At 43.9% G+C, this 20,538-nt stretch overlaps 1 protein-coding gene across 2 annotated transcripts in view; it reads right to left on the bottom strand.

Annotated features, from left to right (window-relative positions):
• The window catches only part of stk10 (serine/threonine kinase 10), a 123,873-nt gene that overhangs the window by 85,711 nt on the left and 17,624 nt on the right, over nucleotides 1-20,538 (bottom strand). The window lies entirely within an intron of this gene.

Here is a 20,538-nt window from a genome sequence, read left to right as displayed (position 1 = left end):
CTGCATATAGGAACTAAAGATGCCACAGAAAGTTAGGAGCTTCATGTCATTCAATGCATTTGAAAGGGGAGCTGGGCAGCAAGATGCCATTTTTACACAGCTGTTGGGGAAACAACAGCCAGCAATTTTACATTTTAACAGCTTATCTGCCCTTGCTGAAATTGCTAACAGATTTGCAAAACCTTCATGAAACACTGGTTAGTTCTCAGCTGCATTATTGTGCCAATTTTTGGTGCATGCTTCATTTCATGAAGGCCTTAGAGAGGGTGCAGGAGAGAGTTACTAGAATGGAACCAGGGATGAAAGACTTCCATAATGTGGAGAGACTGGGGAAGCTGGGAGTGCACTCCTTAAAGCAGACGGTTAAGGGGAGATTTGATAGGTGTGTTTAAAAATCTTGGAGGATTTTGATGAAGTACAAGAGGAAAAACTGTTCCAGTGGCAGGTCAGTAACCAGAGGACAGCCAGTGGGACAGATTTTCAGAGTTAGGTCAACTCTGGAGACCTATAAATAGACAGGCTGAAGACGATTTTGGGATCTCCGGCATCGGCAAATTTCACCAGCATGGGATAAGGGTGCAGGTAGCGAGCCCGCACCTGCATTTCCAACATGGTCAGATCCACTGCAGGGGTAGGCATCTCAGACCTACATCCCCCAGCCCCACAATTTTCATGGAGTCAGGCCAGCTTCTCAAGGACATGTGGTCCATTGCACCTCAGAAGTTATGAGCCGTAGTCTGGATTCAGGGCTCTGTGAAAGGTATGTTTAAAAAGTCTTGCCCTTACTCCTTCCATGCACCACCCCCAGATCCTTTCCATTTTCACTCATCCAGTATACACCAAAGAACCAATGAGCCATACAATAACAATGGCAAGTCGTGAAATGTACTTAAAAGAAAACAGTCATATAAAAATCCCCTTTTTTAAAAAAAAAACTGCTCTTAAAACCCTATCAAAGTGTCAGAAAAGCAGCCATTACAAAATGAATAATAGAAGCTTTACATCACTTCACACCTCTTACTCTGGTCCAAGTAAACCTACACACATTAAAAAATTTGAAGAAAAAAATAAATTAACCTCAAAAACGATGTCAATCAAAGTAAACACTCCACTTCAGCCTGTGAAAACAAATCCGTTGCTGAACTAATCCATTATTAGTCCTGGAGTTCAGCCAAGCATTCATAATGAGGCAATTTGGAGAAACAGATGTCTGGTCATCTGGGCCAGCCATATAAATACTGTGCCTAAAAGAGCTGGTAAGGGGCTGGGAATTCTGTGGCAAGTAGCTCACCTCCAGACTGCCCACCATCTACAAGGCACACGTCATGTGTGGTGGAATACTCTCCACTTGCCAGATGAATGCATCTCCAATAACACTCTAAGCTCAACACCATCCAGGGCATAAAAGCCCACCATCCACTGCCTTAAATATTCACTCCCTCCCACCACTGGTGCACAGTGGCAGCAGTGTGTATCATCTACAAGATGCGCTGCAGAAACTTACCAAGGCTCCTTCAACATTACCTTCCAAACTCACAACCTCTACCACCTAGAAGGACATGGGCAGTAGATGCATGGGAACATCATCACCTGCAACTACCCCTCCAAATCACATAGCATCCTCACTTGGAACTGTATCAGTAGCTGGGTCAAAATCCTGGACTCCATCCCTAACAGCACAATGGATGTACCTAAACCACATGGATTTCAGCAATTCAAGGCAGCAGCTCACTAGCACTTTCTCGGGGAAAATTAGGGATGGACAACAAATGCTGGCTTAGCCAGAGATGTCCACATTCTTTGAAAGAATTTTCTAAAAATGGTTTCATGGTGCATACTAAGTGAGTGGGCATGGAGGATGCAGGGAGGCCATGGAAGGGGCACCTTGCCCTTCTAGGTGGTAGAGGTCATGGGTTTGGAAGGTATTGTCGAAGGAGCCCAGGTGAGTTGCTGCAATGCATCTTATAGGTGGTACACACTGCTGCCACTGTGCATAGATGGTGCAGGGAGTGAATGCTTAAGTGTTGGATGGGGTGCCAATCAAGTAGATTGCCTTTCCTGGATGGTGTTGAGCATAGGGGCATGGAGGATGCATGGGGCATGGGGCTGGCATGGAGGGTGGGTGAGGGCGGAGTGTTAGCAGGCCTATTGGTTATAATACAACTGGGACAAAGTCCCAGAGAAACAAGGTGGGTCTTCTATCCAGCCCATCTGGGCACTCGCCTGTCTCCATAGCCACCACCAAACTGCTTCTGGGGTCGGTGGATCCAACTCGATCCCACCGCTGGCTCCCCTGAGCAAAAAAGGTGCGTGCAAGGGGCCTTTTATACAGAGAAGGGTCTACCAAGTCGGGAAATTTCTCGATGGCGAAGATCCAGGCTTTAGTGTTTGGCAAGAGAACCGAAAACAACATGCTGAAATGTGTTTTTAAAACACTGAGTTATGATCAGGAATGCACTGCCTGAAAGGGTAGTGGAAGCAGATGATAACTTTCAAAATGGAATTGGATATAATATTTGAAACAGAGAAATTTGCCAGTGTATGAGGAAAGAGCAGGGGAGTGCAACTAATTGGATAACTCTTTCTAAGAGCTGGCACTGCCAAATGGCTTCCTTCTGTGCAGTATTATTTTATGACTTCCTCCTAAAAAATGCTGAGTGCCATTGGCCTCAATTATTTTGACAGTAAAGTCTGTCCCATGGTCTTTGTCAACACTGCCACAGGCAGCAGCAACCTCTGCTCCATATCTAAAGGAAGTCTCCAGATAGACAGACTACAATTTGTTTTGTCTAACCAGAGGCATAGAACACAGCTCAACCATAAAAGCTGGTAACCTCAGTTTACAATCATTGTACAGACCTTTCCCAGTTTAAGAACACCCACCAGCCATAAAACTAAAGCCAGAAATTGAGACTTAAAAACTGAGTAAATAGTTTACGAAGGCACTAATGTCTTTTTATTGCTCCAATATTTAGCCACCACCTCTGATGATTCTGCAACTCAGTGCTTGATCTTCCTTCCCCCTTCTGCCTACTCACACCCATCCACTCTGTGAAGTATTGGGCATGTTGCTATATTAAACAAATGCAAGGATAAACTGCGCACAATCTAAGGTAATATTTCAAAGCAGAAGGGAAACTAGACCTCTCCTGCCCTGACCAACATTCCTCTCTCAGCTACCACAACCAAAAGATTAGCTGGTTAATCATTGTTTGTGGCTCCTTGCTGTGTTAAATTGACTAGCATGTTTGCATACATAACAAGGACAGCAATTCACTGGCTGCAAGGAGCTTTGGGATGTCTTGAAGACATAAAAATTATAAAAATGTACATTTGTTACCAAGACCTAGTCTTGAAGTGAAGGTGTAATTATGAGGAGGGCATTGAATTACAAGTCACTATTCCTGCAATTCGATGAGTGAGCAGAATAATTAAGACCATGTGAAACTGAAGTGCTATCTCACAGCTCTTCTCACTGCTGCAAAATTGAATCCTTTACCCTGTACGGCCAAATAGAAAACTTGTTTATTTGCGCGTTCTTTCTGCCTGACTGGTTTAATCAGCATTTGTAGAGATGTTCAAGCTCCAGTCACACCCTCCCATTGAAGGAGAACATGGCATGTGTGCAAAGAGTGGGAAGAGGGAGGTGAGGAATTAAAAAGGCAGGTAATACCTTGATGCTCTGGAATCACTTGGGTGGTACCGCTGACATTTTGGAAGGTAAACACCATCATTCTACATGCAACTTTCAGGAACAAAGTGAAGTTCACACCAAAATATTTAGAATGATGCTAGCACACATTTCACATGAAAGGTTTAAGTGCATTTAATCAACAACTTTCATTTACATAGTCCCTTCAATGTAGGAAAAACAACCCAAAGCGTTTCACAGAAGTCAAAAAGGTGATATTAAGTGGCATAACCAAAAAACTTTGTCAAAGAGGGTTGCAAAGGGAGGAGCTGCAGAGGGTTTTCCAAAAGGTAAGGACCGGGTGATTGAAGGCATGGCCTCATCAATGGTAGGGCAATTTTTGGGGCCAAAATCATAAGGGGGAGACCTGGAGGTTGGCAGGGGCAGGGTTATAAGGCTAGGGAAGATTGAAGGGTTAAGATGTGGTGACGGCTTTGAACATGAGGCATTGGGGGACAACGTAGGCTAACAAGGAAGGAGTGAAAACTAAGCTGTATCCCTTCTTACACCAAGTCCAAAGCCAGAATGAAAATGGAGCCCTACTTATCTGCTGCAAATAAATACTATTTTTGAATGATGAAACCCGGACTACAGAATGTGTGTGTGTATGTGTATATATATATATATATATATATACTCTCTCGAAGTACAGTTGAAAGAAACAAATTATCGTCTTTAAAAAAAAAACACAAACACACATGGATCAGGGTTAAAAAATAAGTGAAATGGTGCACTGACAACACTTGTACATATTACAACATCTGTATATATTACAGATGTGTAAGAATACAGGTTTTGAAAAGAAACTGAATCCAGACATTAAATAGCAATATGCGGAGTTACACCAAAAGTCATACTATTTCATGCCAAGTTCAATTACCAACTATAACCCGAGCTACAATATTTCAATAATTATGCCAGCCCCTTATTTTTTCCTTTCATTTTTAATATGTCCCAACTGGAAACTGTGGAATGCTACACTTGCAAAGACTTGTCATGGACTCTAAGGTGACAGAAGCTATTAGATTACGGCCTGTTTACCTGATAGAACTATAGAAAAGCTATGGCACAGAAAGAAGTCATTCAGCCCATCATGTCTGCGCTGGTCATAAAAGAGGAAAAAACTAGCCACTCATTTTTAGTCCCACTTTCCAGCACCTGGTTCACAGCCTTGTAGGTTACAGCACTTCAGGTGCATATCTAGGTGCCTTTTGAATGAGTTCTGCATTTCAGCCCCGACCACCAATTTAGGCAGTGAATTCCAGATGACCGCACACCTTCGGGGTGAAAAGGTTCTTCCTCCTGTACCCTCTAATCCTTCAACCAATCACCTTAAATCTATGCCCCCTGGGTAACTGAACCCCTCAGCTAGGGGAATCAGTCTTTCCTGTATACCCTATCTAGGCCCATCAATTTTGTACACCTCAATTAGGTCTCCCCCCACCCCCCCAGCCTCCCCTGACTAAGGAAAACAACCCGAGCATATCTAATCTTTCTTCATGGTATGATTTTCAGGCCCTAGCAACATTCTTGTAAATCCCCTCTGTACTCTCTCCAAAGCAATTATGTCCTTCCTATAATGTGGTGACCAGAACTGTACACAAAATTCCAGCTGTGGTCGAACCAGCGTTTTATACAGTTCCATCATTACATCCCTGCTTTGGTACTTAATACCTCATCCAATAAAGGAAATATGCTTTTTTTTAAAAACCACCTTATCCACCTGTCCTGCCACCTTCAGGGATTGTGGACATGCACTCCAAGGTCTCTTACTTCTTCAGCCCCTCTCAATACCCTCCCATTTACTGGGTATTCCCTTGCTTTGTTTGCCCTCTCCAAATGCATTACCTCACACTTCTCTGGATTGGATTCCATTTACCACTTATCCGCCCACTCAACCAAATCATTAATAATCATTCTGGAGACAAAGCTATCCTCTTCATTATCAACTACGCGGCCAATTTTTGTGTCATTTACAAATTTCACAATCATGCCTCCCACATTTAAGTCCAAATCGTTAACATATACGACAAACAGCAAGAGCCCCAACACTGAGCCCTATGGAACGCTTTCCACTCGCAAAAATATCCACCAACCATTACCGTTTGGGCAGAATTTTACGTTCCTCGGGCGGGGCACGTGCCTGACCCGATCAGGCATAAAATAGTGCACAATGAGCGCCCGACGTCATCGCGCACCACGTGATATTTCGGCCAGTGGGTGCGTGCGCGAGTCGGCAGCGTACCCGTCAACAATTAAGAGGCCTATTGAGACCATTAATGTATTAATTAAGTGCAAGTTTTAGCTGCCAAACCAACGTTACGGTTGGCGGGCGGGCAAATCGGCCAGGCAGCCTTTGGATTTTTGAGGAAACCTCATCCACGGGCAGGATGAAGTTTCCGATATTAATTTTTAAAAATAAAAATGCTTTGAAAGAATTTTTATAATCTATATGTTCATGTGAGGGAGTCTGATGTGTGGGCATTTTTTCCTGCATTTCCAAATCTCTATTTCATGGTTTAAAATTCTTTAGCTCCCTGAGGCAGCTCTCTGCCTTCAGGGAGCCTTCATTCTGCGCTTCCCCACACCCATGCAGACTTCAGCACTCGCTCTACTCCCTCCCCCACCCCGGCAGCACTGAGCCTTTCAGCGCTCGTTTCACTCTGGCTGGCCATGAAATTGCGGTTGGGGGCCAATCGCAGGCTGCAGCCCATTTCCTGGCCCGCCCACCGCACCCGCCTGACGACCCAAAAATCCTGCCCTTTGTTTCCTGTCACAGCCAATTTTGGATCCAACTCGCCACATTACCCTGTATCCCATGGGCTTGTACTTTTCTGACCAGCCTGCCATTTGGGACTTTGTCAAATGCCTCACTAAAATCCATGTAGACAGCATCCACTGTACTTCCCTAATCAATTCTCTGTTACTTCCTCAAAAAATTCTACTAAGTTAGTAAGACATGATATTCCCCTAACAAAACCATGCTGACTATCCCTGATCAATCAATCCATTCTTTTCTCAGTGAGAGATTATCCTGTTTCAGAATTGATTTCAATAATTGCCCACCACCGAAGTCAGAATGACCAGCCTATTATTTTACGGCCTATCCCTCGCACCCTTTTTAAATATTGGTGCAAGGTTCACAGATTTCCAATCCTCTGGTACCTTACCTGTATCTAGTGAGGATTGGAAAATGATCCTCAGAGCATCTGCTATTTCCTCCCTGGCTTCCTTTAACAACCTGGGATACAATCCATCCAGCCCTGGTGATTTATCCACCAACAAGGATGTTAGTCCCTTCAGTACTTCCTCTCTCACTATGCTTACTGTATCTAATATTTTACACTCTTACTCTTTAACTAGAATGTCTGCATCATCGCTCTCCTTAGTGAAGATAGAGACACAGTACTCACTGAGAACCCTGCCCACATGAGAACCCTGCCCACATCTTCATCGTCAACGCACACGTTACCATGCACTTCTCTGATAGGTCCTACCCTATCCTTAGTTATCCTCTTGCTCCGAATGAATTGCTAAAATATCCTTGGGTTAAAATGGATTAATTGGGTTAATACATGCCCATTTACTATCATGTAAATTTTTGGGCGGATACCTTCTCCAGTACCAGCAAGGCATGATTTAGAGTGTTGATCTGCATATAGCATAAACAACAGACACACAGAACAATAAGAGAGGAGTCAACAGAACTCTTAGTTCAAACATTGCTCAAGGTGTGGGCAAAGCAAAATATGGTCAAAATAAATGTATTTTCAGCTACCAGACCACTATTGGTCAGTGGCAGTGACCAGCTCTAAAATTAATCCTCATTACTCTGTAGAGGATATGGCTGGTTTACTGAAAGCACTGTCAATGTACAATTAAAAACAAATCTTGCGAAGCAGCAGCTTCGCATTGACACACATTCAAAGAAGGATGTTTAATGTGCACAAAATGAGCCTACATTGAGCACTGTACTTGTTCCGGATTTATTTCCAGGTTAAAGCTCCACCTGGATACTGCATTTAGACAAACATATGGGTATAATTAATAGAACTTTTTGCAATTTATTGGCAATTTGCATTCATGCAATCACTTTAGTAAAAAAAAAACAGTATATGTAACCATCATATATTGAGCAGGGTTTCTCAGCCAGGTGCCTGTGAGAAACTTTCTAGGAGTCCAACAGTTGGGTTTGTCCTCTCAGTAGTTGCCCTCGAGTGAATAATTGAACCGATGCAAAGACTCTGCATGTGCAAATCAATTCAGTCTTTTTACTGTTGGACACCATTTGCAATTGGTTAGGCAAGTCCCCTTGCAAGTCACTGACTTTTACAGCAGTATTTAAAGGATGTGAATACATTGGAGGCAGTTCAGAGGAGGCTTACTATATTGATACCAGGAAGAGCAGGTCGTCTCATGAGGAAAGATTAGGTAGACAGAGTTTGTTTCCGCTTGAGTTCAGAAGAGTGAGGGGTGGCTTGATTAAGTATATAAGATCCTGAGCAGTATTGACAAGGTTGACGTGGAAAGGATGTTTCCTCTTGTGTAGAATCAAGAACTAGGGGGGCACTGTTTCAAACTTGGGTTTGTTTTATTCATTTACGGGATGTGGGCATCACTGCCCAGGCCACCATTTACTGCCCATCCCTAATTGCCCTTGAGATGGTGGTGGTAAGCTGCCTTCTTGAACTGCTGCAGTCCATGTGGTGTAGGCAGATCCAGTGCTGTTAGGAAGGGAGTGCTAGGATTTTGACCCAGTGACAGTGAAGGGACGGCAATATATTTCCAAGGATGGTGAGTGACTTGCAGGGGAACTTCCAGGTGATGGTGTTCCCAACTATCTGCTGCCCTTGACCTTCTAGATGGTAATGATCACGGATTTGGAAGGTGCTGTCGAAGGAGCCTTGGTGAATTCCTGCAGTGTATCTTGTAGATGGTGCACACTACTGCAACTGTGTGTCAGTGGTGGAGGAAGTGAATGTTTGTGGGTGTGGTGCAATCAAGCAGGCTGATTTGTCCTGGATGGTGTCAAGCTCCTTAAGTGCTGTGGGAGCTGCACTCATCCAGGCAAGTGGGAAGTATTTCATCACACTCCTGACTTGTTCCTTGTAGATGGTGGACAGGCTTTGGGGAGTCAGGCTTACTCGTCGCACGATTCCTAGCCTCTGTCCTGCTCTTGTAGCCACAGTATTTGTACGGCTGGTCCAGTTCTGGTCAAGAGTAACCCCCAAGGATGTTGACAGTGGGGGAATCAGAGATGGTAATGCCATTGAATATCAAGGGGCAATGGTTGGATTCTCTCTTGTTGAAGATGGTCATTGCCTGGCACTTGTGTGGCACGAATATTACTTGCCACTTGTCAGCCCAAGCCTTGATATTGCTGCATTTGGACATGGACTACTTCAGTGCCCAAGAAGTCGCGAATAGTGCTGGACATTGTGCAATCATCAGCGAACATCCCCACTTCTGACTTTATGATGGAAGGAAGATCACTGATGAAGCAGCTGAAGATGGTTGGGCTGAGGACACTACCTTGAGGAACTCCTGCAGTGATGTCCAGGCGCTGAGATGCCTGTCCTCCAACAACCACAGCCATCTTACTTTGTGCTAGGTATGACTCCAATCAGTGGAGGGTTTTGCCCCCAATTCCCATTGACTCCAGTTTTGCTAGGGTTCCTTGATGCCACACTCGGTCAAATGCTACCTAGGTGTCAAGGGCAGTCACTCTCACCTCACCTCAGGAGTTCAGCTCTTTTGTCCATGTTTGAAACAAGGCTGTAATGAAGTCAGGAGTTGAGTGGCCCTGACAGCACCCAAACTGAGCGTCAGTGAGCAGGTTATTGCTCAGCATGTGCCACTTAATAGAACTGTTGATGACCCCTTCCATTACTTTACTGACGATCGAGAGTAGACTGATGGGGCGGTAATTGGCCGGGTTGGATTTGTCCTGCTTTTTGTGTACAGGACATACCTGGGCAATTTTCCATATAGAGGGGTGGATGCCAGTGTTGTAGCTGTACTGGAACAGCTTGGCTGGGGGCACAGCAAGTTCTGGAGCACAAGTCTTCAGTACTATTGCCGGAATATTGTCAGGGCCCATAGCCTTTGCACTATCCAGTGCTTTCAGCCATTTCTTGATATCATGTGGAGTGAATCAAATTGGCTGAAGACTGGCATCTGTAATGCTGGGATCTCGGAGGAGATGGATCATCCACTCAGCACCTCTGGCTGAAGATTGCAACAAATGCTTCAGCCTTATCTTTCGCATTGGTGTGCTGGGCTCCCCCATCATTGAGGATGGGGATATTTGTGGACACTCCTCCTCCAGTGAGTTTTTTTAAATTGTCCACCACCATTCATGATTGGATGTGGCAGGACTGCAGAGCTTAGATCTGATCAGTTGGTTGTGGGATCGCTTAGCTCCGTCTTCACTTGCTGTTTATGCTTTTTGGCACGCAAGTAGTCCTGTGTTATAACTTCACCAGGTTGACACATCATTTTTAGGCATGCCTGGTGTTGCTCCTGGCATGCCTTCCTGCACTCTTCATTGAACCAGAGTTGATCCCCTGGCCTGATGGTAATGGTAGAGTCAGGGACATTCTGGGCCATGAGGTTACAGATTGTGATTGAATGCAATTCTGCTGCTGCTGGCCCACAGCGCCTCATGGATGCCAAGTCTTGAGTTGCTAGATCTGTTCAAAATCTATCCCCTTTAGCACGGTGATAGTGCCACACAACACAATAGAAGGTATCCTCAATGTGAAGGCAGGACTTTGTCTCCACAACTGTGCGGCAGTCACACCTACCAATACTGTCATGGACAGATGCATCTGCAACAGGCAGGTTGGTGAGGATGAGGTCAAGTATGTTTTTCCCTCTTGTTGATTCCCTCACCACCTGCCACAGACCCAGTCTAGTAGCTATGTAATTTAGGACTCTGCCAGCTGAGTCAGTAGTGGTGTAACCGATCCACTTTTGGTGATGGACATTGAAGTCCCCCACCCAGAGTACACTTTGCACCCTTGCCACCCTCAGTGCTTCCTCCAAATGATGTTCAACATGGACGAGTACTGATTTATCAGCTGAAGGTGGGGTTCAGGGTACGTGGTAATCACCGGGACGTTTCGTTGCCCATGTTTGACCTGATGCCATGATACTTCATGGGCTCCAGAGTCAATGTTGTGACCTACCAGGACAACTCCCTCCTGACTGTATACCACTGTGCCGCCACCTCTGCTGGGTCTGTCCTGCTACTGGGACAGGACATACCCAGGGATGGTGATGGTGGGATCTGGGACGTGATCTGTAAGGTATGATTCCATGAGTATCACTATGTCAGGCTGTTGCTTGACTAGTCTGAGACAGCTCTACCAATTTTGGCACAAGTCCCCAGATGTTACTACAGCGAACTCTGCAGGGTCAACAGGGTTGGGTTTGCCATTGTCATTTCCGGTGCCCCTTTAGGACAGATATGAGAATTTTCTTCTTTGTATGCTGTGCGACTTTGGAACACTCTTCTTCAAAAGGCAGTGGAAGCAGGGTCATTGAATATTTTTAAGGCAGAGGTAGATTGATTCCCTTGCCTAACAAGAATCTACGGTTATTGGGCTAGGTGCACATGTGGAATTTGAAACACCAACAGATCAGCCATGATCTTAATGAATGGTGGAGCAAGCTCAAGCGGCTGAATGACCTACGTCTGCTCCTATTTCGTATGCTCGTATTCATCTCATTTGCTGGTCCAGCCCTATTTGCTTCAATGTTCACTAATCACTCACCGCTTTTAACTATTAAATAAAATAGTGGATTATAACTCCCCTTCTGAGGGATAAAACCTGGGTCTGTGGAGGGTGGGTGGGGGTGGAATCCACAAGTTAGACCAGCATTGAGTGCCAAGGCAGCACGGGCCTTTACTTTCAGGCAAAACCGCCGTGTGTCAGTTGGAAGTCGCTCAGGCATTTGAAAAAACATTTTTCCTGATTAACCTGAGACAGGGATGATCGTCATCAATGGAGAGAGTACATGTGTCACATGGCCTTGGAGTAGGGGTTGGGGGGCAAAAGAAAGATTTTCAAGTCTCTGGGCCTGCGGCAGTGCTGTACTAATCAGGCTCTGGGTCTCGCTCTTTCCTTTTATGCCTTCAGTCAGACTGAATAAAATAGCTAAAGGCATTTTGATTTTTCTCATATCGCAGGCTTGAGTTTTACACTCATGGTCATGTACTTCTCTGACTGAGCTCGTCTGGGCACTCTCAATATTTTGAGTCAATGCTGCCAACTGTGCGAGATGGGATTGGGAAGGAGAATGTTTGGAGTTGGCAGGGTGATGTCTTTGTCATGAAAGGATTTATACTGATGAGATTGGCTAGGCATAGTCATACAGAGCCCTGTTTATTTCCCTATTTCTCTAATGTGCCATCTGCCTGTGTCTTTGCTGGTGCTGTTAATTCTGCCACGTTGCAGTTTCTTATCAAAATAAGACGGAAGCTCAATTTCCAAAATGCAAGAGGTGGACTTGGAATTTTAGTCCAGTCCAACTGAATGAGCACAAAATGAGCCTGTAATGAGTACTGTACACTTCTTGTTCCTGATTCATTTCCTGCTAAGCAAACGGAAGAGGGGGTGAAACAGACCTTGGGCAGCAGGTTGGCATATAAATTAAATTTAGGGCTTATTAAATTCTCCTTAATGTAAGGTGTAGCAGAGCTATTTCAGTGGGAACAGGAACAATAATAATTACAAAGAATAGGAAAGATCATGGTAAACATAGACAATAGATAGCAAATATGGATAAATTTTTAATGCATCATCGGCTTCAAAACAACAAGACCCACTAAGTGATGGTACAGAACTTCCTTCATCAAGTTCACCATAAGATCTAAACAATGAGGTGGCAGAGGTATAAGCAAACAACATAAAGCCACCATTAACCCTGCAAAATTAAATAAATATGAAGACAGCTACGTAAATGCAACATTTTTTCCTGAGCAAAAGGCTAAGGAATCGGCTGGTACTAAAGCTGTAATGAAATCCACAACTGCTACATGGTAGCGCAGAAAATTGCTAAAGGAAAAGAATATATGCTATCCTGAGAGAAATGTTTGTAGGGCAGAGGGGCAAGGGACTACTAACGTCAAATGACACTATCAAACAAAGAATTAATTTTGCATTTCAGCAAAGGGGAAAAGGTAGGGAAGCTGAAGCCAGGGCTCCTTGAATGTGGAGCGAGATAGAGAATATTAGTAAACATAAAACTGGACGTACAATGCTTATCAGGTGAAAACTGATAGGGAGGCGGCACTGGAAAGGCTGGCTGAGCTTTGAGTGGATAAGTCGCCTGGTCCAGCTGGCTTGCATCCCAGGTTGCGAAAGGAAGTGTAAGTGAAGATAGCAGAAGGGCTTGCCATAAACTCCCAATCTTCCCTAGATACAGAGGAGGTGCCAAAGGATTGTAGAGTGGTAAATCTGGCACCCTTGTTCAAGAAAGGGTGTAAAGACTAGTAACTATAGCCCTGTCAGTCTAACACCAGCAGTCATTAAGGTCTCAGAAACAATAATCCCTGGAAAAAACATTACAGGCACCTAAGATAATTAAGGAGAGCCAGCACAGGTTTGTAAAAGGCAGATCATGATGAAGTAACAAGAGAAGGTTCAAGAAGAGAAAGCAATGGATGTTGTCTATATGGATTTTAAAAAGTGGTTGACAAAGTACCACATAAAAGGCTGGTTAACAAAATTGAGGCTCATGGACTAGGCAGGTCAGTGTCAGCTTGGATAAAAAAAACTGGCTTGAGGACTGAAAACAGCGAGGTGGGTACAAGAGAATTTATAGTAGAGAACAGGGAAATGGCAGAGAAACAGAAGATGATACAGAAAATCTCAGAAATGTTAGGCAACTAAGGGACTTGTAAAACTGAGGAACAAAAAGATTAGTCAAGAGGTAGGTACTTAAAAAGTTAACTGGATTGAAAGTTGATAAATCCCACGGACCTGATGAGCTTCATCCCAGAGTGTTGAAGGAGGTGGCTAGAGATAATGGATGCATTGGTGGTTATCTTCCAAAAGTCTTTAGATTTTGGAAAGGTTCCTGCTGACTGGAAAGTAACAAATGTAACCCCACTATTTAAGAAGGGAGGAATAGAGGGAAATAGGGAACTACATACCTGTTAGTTTGACGTTAGTAGTCGGGAAAATGTTATGTTCTATTATTAAGGATGTGAAAACTGGACATTTAGAAAGGAATGATAAAATTGGGCAGAGTCAAAATGAATTTATGAAAGGGAAATCTTGTTTGACAAACTTACTAGAGGTTTTGAGAATGTTATTTGTAGCATAGATAAAGGGGAACCAGTGGATGTGGTGTATTTGGATTTTCAGAAGGCTTTAGATAAGGTCCCACACAGGTGGTTAGTAAAGTAGATGAGAGCACATAGGTTTGGGGGGAATATGCTAGTATGGATTGAGAATTAGTCATCAGACAGAAAGCATAATGTAGGAATAAGCGGTTCGTTCTCAGAATGGCAGGCTGTTATTAGTGGGGTGCTGCAAGGATCAGTGCTCGGTCCACAACTGTTCACAATCTATATAATTGATCTGGATGCGGGGACCAATTGTAATATTTCCAAATTTGCTGATGACACCAAACTGGATGGGACTGTACGTTGCAAGGAGGATATAAGGAGGCTTCAAGAGGACCTGGGAAAGCTAAGTGAATGGGCTAGAATATGGCAGATGGAATATAATGTGAATAAGTGTGATGTTATTCACTTTAGAAGAAAAAACAAGAAGGCAGAGTATTTCTTAAATGGTGAGGGGTTGGGAAGTGAGGGTATCCAAAGGGACCTGGGTTCCCTTGTTCATGAGTCACTAAAAGCTAGCATGCAGTTGCAGTGAGCAATTAGGAAGGCAAATGGAAAGTTAGCCTTCATCATGAGGGGATTTGAGGACAGAAGTAAGGATGTCTTGCTGCAGTTAATAGAGCCTTGGTGAGACTTCACCTGGAGTATTGCGCAGTTTTGGCCCCTTTATCTAAGGAAGAATATACTTGCCATTGAAGGAGTGCAATGGAGGTTGACTAGATTAATCCTTGGGATGGCAGGAATGTATTATGGGGAGAGATTGAGGAGACTGGATCCGTATTCCCTAGAGTTTCGAAGAATGAGGGGTGACCTCATTGAAACTTACAAAATTCTTACAAGGCATGACAGGGTGGATGTAGATAAAATAAAGATGCTGCCACTGGCTGATGAGTCTAAAGCCAGGGGACACAATCTCAGGGTAATGGGTAGGCCATTAAAGATTGAGGTGAGGAGGAATTTCTTCACTCAGAGGGTGGTGAATCTTTGGAATTTTCTACCACAGACAGCTGTAGTGGCTCAATCACTGAGCATGTTCAAGACAGAAATCAATAGATTTCTGGAGACCAATGGCATCAAGGGATATGGAGATAGTGCGGAAAGTGGCATTGAGGTAGATGATCAAGCATGATCTAACTGAATGGCGGAGCAGGTTCGATGGGCTGAATAGCCTACCCGTGCTCCTATGTTCCTAACTTGCTGAGATGCTTAATGATACCATGTGGCTGGCTGAGCTGGACTAACTCGCTGACATGTTTTGTGAAATAAATAAGCTAAATAAAACTAAGCAAGGTGAGAGAACTTTTTTTTTTCATTAGCATGAAAGAATTGAGGTACTCAAAGGGAAATTGCACATCTGGAAAGTTCTTGTCTGTAAGGAGGGTTGGTGGGGGAGGAATTGTATGTTTGAGCTCTTACATTTTCTGATTCAAGAAACAAAGTTGATTTTAACATAATCAAACCATGCCTGGTCATGCATTTGCCTGGTCTATACAAGCAATTTAATGCTTATTTTCTGGAACTCAACAGAATAACAGTCTTTCAATGAGAATATTAAAGTCAGTCTGCCACCTTCTGTCCCATCAAAGCTGTTAGAAGAGCTCATTAACATTTCAGCTCCAACAGCTCGCTCAGAACCTAGTTCGGGGGAATGGTGCTGGATCCATTTTGGTGCAAATCTTCCGATGAATACAGCAAAGCTTCCTCTGCAGCACTGGAAGTGTTGATCCCATTTACTGCAACCTACTCATGCAAAGCCAGATTTTCAACAGAAACAATCAAAACAAAGTATTGAGCCAGGATGAAAAATGAAAAATCCAGCTCTACCCACCCCCCCACCCACAACACTTAAACCTCTTTTCTATTTTTACTTAGTTCTGTTGAAGACTCATACGGACTCGAAATGTTAACTGTGTTCCTCTCCGCAGATGCTGCCGGACCTGCTGAGTTTTTCCAGGTATTTTTATTTTTGTTTTGGATTTCCAGCATCCGCAATTTTTTGCTTTTATATGAAAAATGACCATGATGTGTGCATGCTCGTCAAAGATACCTCCCCATCTTAACAGAATTATTGCTCAGCACCTAGTGACAAATTTCACACAAAGTAAGACAAAATCAATAAAGATGTACGTTTAATTGTATAACTAATTTTTACACAGAAAAATACTTCCTTGTGTTCCAGGGTGTCCAGAGAATTGAGCATGGGAGAGGGCCTCAGAAACAAAAAGGTTCGGGGCCACTGACGTAAGGTATCTCCAAATCACTGAATCAAGAGCAGTGAGAGAAACAGAAATTAAGTTCTGGGGTGAGGGGTGTTACCATCTTACTTAATGACAGATGCAGGTTAACACCTCTTTCAGAAAAAACTTGGTTCAATCCAAGGCAAGTCAGCAGCCTGCTGTGAGGATTCTCCTATGTCACTAAAAGTTTTACAAGCAACACTTACAGTTAACTCACTTTCAGATTTTCACTCCAATGTGGCAGATGAATGGCAACCAAATTGAAATTCTGTGAATATGAGAAAGATAGGTACGCAAGCTGAACCAAGGGTCACACAATTTAAGCATGATTCCAGGATGGATTCAAAATGGCACTTGCTTGCTTGACTATCTGAAAATTTGTAAATTAACCCCAAACAAGGGATTAATTGTCACACTAAAAAAGGAGAGAGAAGTCATGAACAGGATAGTAATAGAGATCAGCATTATTGTAAGTTTGTAAGTCACCTGGTCCAGATGGAATGCACCGCAGATTGCTGAAAGAAGCAAAGGTAGAAATAGCAGAGACATTGGTTACAGGCTGGCAATACTCATTGGATACAGTAGCAGTACCAGGACTATTCAAGGAAGGGAAAAGGGAAAAACCAAGAAACTAGTGTCTTTATAACTAGGCTAGTGGACCTAACATCAGTGATGGGGAGGTTATTACAAATCATCTGGGACAACATAAACTTATTCTTAGGGCGGCATGGGTTAATCAAGGAGAGCAAGCATAGATTAGCTAAAGGCAAATCGTGTCGACAAAGTGCTGCAGAGGAGGCTATTTAATAAGATGGAAGTCCGTAGAATTAAGAGAAAAGTAGCAGAATGCTTCCTGTCACTGAACCAATTCTGTGTCCAGAGTGTAGTGATGGATAGGTGCTTTTCTTCAGACTGGGAGGTGGTGTTCCCCAAGAGTCAGTTTTGGATTTACTACTCTTTTCAATTTTTATAAATCGACCTAGATTCATGTAGGGAACACTTCCCTGGGACCAATCTTGTATGCCTCTTCTGCACTCTCTCCAATGTGTTCACATCCTTCCTATAATGTGGCACATTTATTATTATTTATGGCACATTTCTATTATGTACTATTATCTATCCTGAATATAATCAGATTTCACCCACTCTCCATTCAAAGCTTAAGTTATCATGACAAAACAATAACTAGTTAACAGTTTCAGTTTCTGAAGCTCACTAGCAACCACAAACCAATGCATGCAGTGAAGCAGTGAAAGCTCCCATTATGCCCATGCAGCTCAAAGTCAAATACACTTATGATATTTGCATAGTTGTCACCAGATTCATTGAACTTGTTTAAACAATTCTCACATAACATCTAGATGAGGAAAGTCATTAAAAGGCTCCCCCTTTCAAATTGCCACATCAGGATGGAAATTAACATATCCTTGTGACTCTTTGCACACCAGCTTTATCAGTCAGACATCAGAGACCTCGAAACTGAAAGGGAAGTTGAGAGCTTTTTTTAAAAAAAACTGTTTACAGCAGATATGGCCGTGCAAAATTCACTGTATGTTAATAACATGCTCCATTAGATGATTTTTAACCACAAACACAGCTGCAATCTTGAAACAACGGACCTGTATTAGACACTTGCATTAATGCTAAATGGCCAGGTCAGATTACTAACTTTTTATTTGTGATCATCTAACTGAGCCTTTGGATCTGGTTCCACTTTCTGCTGCATCAGTGCTTCTTTGACTCAAGACCTCTGAACAAACGTTTCTTTAGTTCCAATAAATCCTGGCTCATCACGAGGGGGAACTAAATATTTTCTGCAACAGAATAATTTTGAGCCAGATTTGTGACAAAAAAATCCAAAATATTTATGCCAGAGTCATGTTGCCGGTTACTTATTGAAATTCTAATCTCAATTTTTTTAACGAAACAAGAATCTTGCATTGGGAGGGGCAAAATCACATCAATTTGAGGCATCAGAATTGTGCGGCATAATAAGTCTCTATGCCAGACAATGCTAAAGTGCTTCATTTCCAGCAAGGCCCACTGGTAAGACAGATGCAGCAGAGGTGGCAGCACAGTGGTATACAGTTGGGACAGAGTGGCCCTGGGAGTCCTCAACTTGACTCTGGACCCCATGAAGTCTCACAGCATCAGGTCAAACATGGGGAAGGAAACCATTTGCTGATTACCACGTATTGCACCCTCCCTCCCCTCCCCCCCCCTCAGCTGATGAATTAGTGCTCCTCCATGTTGAACACAACTTGGAGGAAGCACTGGGGGCGGTAAGGGCGCAGAATGTACTCTGGGTGGGGGGGCTTCAATGTCCATCACCAAGAATGGCTCAGTAGCACCACTACTGACCGAGCTGGCTGAGTCCTAAAGGACATAGCTGCGTGACTGGGTCTGCGGCAGGTGGCAGGAGAGCCAACAAGACGTAAAAACATACTTGACCTCATCCTCACCCACCTGCCTGCCGCAGATGCATCTGTCCATGAGTGTCCGTAGGAATGACCACCGCACAGTCCTTGTGGAGACCAAATCCCATATTCACATTGAGGATACCCTCCATCATGCTGTGGGGCACTACCACTGTGGTACACTGGATAGATTTCGAACAGATCTAGCAACTCAAGGTTGGGCATCCATTATGTCCTGCGGGCCACCAGCAGCAGCATCATACTCAATCTGTAACCTCATGGCCTGGCATATCCCAGCATCAAGCCAGCAGATCAGCCCTGATTCAAAGAAGGGTGCAGGAGGGCATTCCAGGGCAGCATCCTAAAAATGAGGTGTCAACCTGGTGAAGCTACAACTGGGACTACAGAGCCAAGTAGTGTAAGCAGCATGCGATAGACAGAGTTAAGCGATCCCATAATCAACAGATTAGATCTAACTTCTGCAGTCCTGCCACATCCAGTTGTGAATGGCGGTGGAGAATTAAACAACTTATTGTAAGAGGAGGTTCCACAGATATCTCATTCCTCCATGATGGGAAACTAGCACATCACTGCAAAAGATAAGTCTGGAGCATTCGCAACAAATCAACCAGAAGTGCCAAGTGGATGATCCATCTCAGCCTCCTCTGGAGGTCCCCAGCATCACAGATGCCAGTCTTCTATCAATTTGATTCACTCCATGTGATATCTAGAAAGGGCTGAAGGCACTGGATGATGCAAAGGCTACAGGCCCTGACAATATTCCAAAATAGTACTGAAAACTTGTGCTCTAGAACTTGCCGTGCCTCTAGCCAAGCTGTTCCCATACATCTACAACACTGTCATCTACCCGGCAATGTGGAAAGTTGCCCAGCTATGTCCTGTAATACAAAAAGCAGGACAAATCCAACCCAGCCAATTACCGCCCCATCAGTCTACTCTCCATCATCAATAAAGTGATGGAAGGAGTCATCAACAGTGCCATCAAGCGGCACTTGCTTAGCAATAACCTTTGGGTTCCACCAGGGCCACTCAGCTCCTGGCCTCATTACAGCCTTGTTTCAAACATGGACAAAAGAACTGAACTCCAGAGGTGAAGTGAGAGTGACTACCCTTGACATCAAGGCTGTATTTGACCAAGTCTGGCATCAAGGAACCCTAGCAAAACTGGAGTCAATGGGAATCAGGGGGAAACTCTCTGCTGGTTGGAGTCATACCTGGCACAAAGGAAGATGGCTGCGGTCAGTCATCTCAGTTCCAGGACATCACTGCAGGAGTTCCTCAAGGTAGTGTCTTCGGTCCAACCATCTTCAGCTGCTTCATCAATGACTTCCCTCCATCATAAGGTCAGAAGTGGGGATGTTCGCTGATGATTGCACAATTTTCTGCACCATTTGCAAATCCTCACATACAGAAGCAGTCCATGCTCAAATGCAGCAAGACCTGGCAATATCCAGGCTTGGGCAGGCAAGTGGCAAGTAATATTCGTGCCACACAAGTGCCAAGCAATAACCATCTCCAACAAGAGGGAATCTAATTATCGACTCTTTACGTTGAATGGCATTACCATTGCTGGGTCCCCTACTATCAACATCCTGGGGATCATTGACCAGAACCTGAACTGGACTAGCCACACAAACACTATGGCTACAATAACAGGTCAGAGGCTAGGAATTTTGCAGCGAGTAACACACTTCCTGGCTCCTCAAACCTGTCCACCAGCTACAAGGCACAAGTCAGGAGTGTAATGGAATACTCTCCACTTGCCTGGATGAATGCAGCTCCCACAACACTCAAGAAGCTTCAGGACAAAGCAGT

The sequence above is a fragment of the Cetorhinus maximus genome, chromosome 10 (assembly GCF_964194155.1).
Source record: "Cetorhinus maximus chromosome 10, sCetMax3.hap1.1, whole genome shotgun sequence".
Classification (NCBI taxonomy): Eukaryota; Metazoa; Chordata; class Chondrichthyes; order Lamniformes; family Cetorhinidae; genus Cetorhinus; species Cetorhinus maximus.
The sequence above is the reverse complement of the archived record's forward strand: the minus strand, read 5'-3'. Positions and strand labels throughout refer to the sequence as shown.